This window comes from Octopus bimaculoides, chromosome 12, assembly GCF_001194135.2.
Source record: "Octopus bimaculoides isolate UCB-OBI-ISO-001 chromosome 12, ASM119413v2, whole genome shotgun sequence".
NCBI classification, from domain to species: Eukaryota; Metazoa; Mollusca; class Cephalopoda; order Octopoda; family Octopodidae; genus Octopus; species Octopus bimaculoides.
Window position 1 is genome coordinate 63,409,678 of NC_068992.1, and position 2,668 is coordinate 63,412,345.

At 36.8% G+C, this 2,668-nt stretch overlaps 1 protein-coding gene across 1 annotated transcript in view; it reads right to left on the reverse strand.

Annotated features, from left to right (window-relative positions):
- The window catches only part of LOC106883499 (uncharacterized), a 36,351-nt gene that overhangs the window by 827 nt on the left and 32,856 nt on the right, over nt 1-2,668 (reverse strand). The gene's annotated exons all lie outside the window — the stretch shown is intronic.

Consider the following 2,668-nt stretch of genomic DNA (forward strand, 5'->3'; position numbering starts at 1 on the left):
TATATAATCTCCGTATTTTTCTACGCATTTCACAAAAAAAAAAAAAAATCTGAAAAAGTAAAAATTAAAGAATTTGGAGCTGGGGTAATTAAAATTTTAAAATGCTGTTTTTCTTGCAGAATCAGAATCTCTGTACTCGAAAATGGGGGATTCTGTTAAAAAAAGAAAAAAGAAAAAATCGAATGGGGATGCGGTGTACATACTTTACGTCCGCCGTACACATACATTAGTTTAACGCCTACTTTTCTGTGCTTAGTTGTTGAGATAAATTTTCTACAGCCAGAAGCCTTTTCTGTCGCCTACCCTTCCCTGTTTCCAAGCAAATTAATAGTTCCTGATGGTTGCACATATTTTCACAGAAGGCTAGAAACGAAGGACACCGCTTGTATGACGATAACGCTTATTTATATCCATCGCGTTATGTCACGACAAGGAGACACAAAGACACATGCGCGCCCTCGTGCATATTCGCCTTACAAGGGCAAATAGAACATGCTAATCTATAAATATTAACAGAGACCATATGAATACAATTATATCTATAACTCTATAACTAGGTCCACTTTGGAACAGAAATTACCTAAGAAACCCGTATTATACCAGCAAAAGAAACAGAAACCAAAGAACAAAAGGCATAATTGGAAACTCTCCCTCTTCAGCTGCCTAACGGCTATCAACGTGGTTTCGGATGAGAATTGCCTACCAGAGCATTAGAGATAAAGCAAGAACAAGAAAATTAGGAGAGAGAAAATAATATACCACTCTTTTTTTCTCTAGATCTTGGGCTCATAAGTCCGGTTTACCTCGGTTTCCCCGTTTTACCCCGTTTCATTGGCGTAAAAATCATCGAGACCACAGCATTCCCCCTGAACGGGATGCTGGCCAGTTGCAGGGTTGCAGATCAGCGGAAGGGGAAAGTTGATCACACTAACCCTTGCACTTGCTTGATAGTTCATTTTAGCGACTCCGAAGGAATGAAAGGTGATCTCAATGGCTTTTGAACTCAGAACGTAAAGAGCCGGAAGAAATGCCGCTAAGCATTTTGTTCGACGTGCTAACGATTTTACCAGCTCACTGCCTCATCACTCTATTGGACCAGTGTATTTTATTTTCTCTACTTGTGAACTTTGTTGCTTTAAATTCCAGGAGCTATATCATTTGAACTATCAATGTTAATGATACAGAAGCTGCGATCAACTGGTTTTCACAGGGTGATCGTGAATTTTATGGAAAGCTTAGGTTTCTGCGTCATTGCATCGACCAAGAAGACCTTTCGGGTCACGTGTTCTTTATTGCAGTCTTACAGATCCTGATAAGATCCTGTATTTCGAGCATTTGCAATGGAACTTTCGAACGACGAAATAAATGCAGAAAATTGAACTTATTCTGCAAGAATATAGATATAATATAGATACAAGAATATAGATATAATTTGGATAATTATCCGTCACTGACCACACCTGACATAGAGGATAACTTAAACATTAGAACGGATCACTTATTTGTGATCGAAGATATGAAGATAATAAACAAAGGTCGTTTTAATTAAAACGTCGACGAATTAAATATTGATACATAAGCAGGTTTCAAAGAGTTTAAAAGAAACGATGCAGTGTTAACAATAACGATCTATTAATTACAAACGTTGAAAGTTTTCTTTATCGATGCATCTGGTGGAGTGTAAGGGAAAGATTTTCTTTATATTCCCATTTTATTATGTCTTTAAACAGAGAAACACTGCTATAGAAATAGTCTCATCTGCTCTGGTTCCTATCATACTTTCCAGGGACAACAATTCATTAAAAATCTTGTTAATAGTACTACCCAAGTGTTTAGGATATTGCACTTAATATCCCAAGACCGTGGTCCCGATTTCCAGACCGGAGGTGCTCCGTTGTGTTCCTGAACAAAACACTTCATGTCATGTTGCTCCAGTCCAGTCAGCTGTAAATGGATGTCCAGGGATAATGTTGACCTGCTCCTCCTCCTATCCAGCTGAGTGGCGTCATTTGAAGCCACCACAATACAAAGAAGCGCTCTGCGGTTAGCTTTGTATAACAACATCCAATATCACAGTGATACAGTGATATACATGTGCACACAGACATACACACACTCACACACACACACACACACGCACACACATATACACACAAACACACATACACATGCATCTATATTAAATGAGTCCCTATGACCTGAAGCTGATACACCTAAACACACACTCATAATTGCAGAGTTCTACATCCACGAATAATTCGAACAATTAGCACTTCCTCACATTGAAGGAATATGAATTCTCCAGAGCATCTTGCCACAACAACTTACCATCCTGCCTAATTATCATTCAACACAACACAGGTTACCCTAGACAATTTTAACTTAACAGAAACTTGTATAAAGCCAAGACGAACTTCAATACATTACAGTTCGATGATAGTTTACATGGCCGAAATTTCGAAGCCATTGCCAATACTATTATTGTTAAAGTATTATGTATGTATGTATGTATGTATGTATGTATGTATGTATATATATATATATATATATATATATATATATATATATATATATGTACGTTTGTATGTATGTATATATATATATATACATACGTGCACACGTCATATATGTGTGTATATGTATAAGATACATTGTATATATATATATA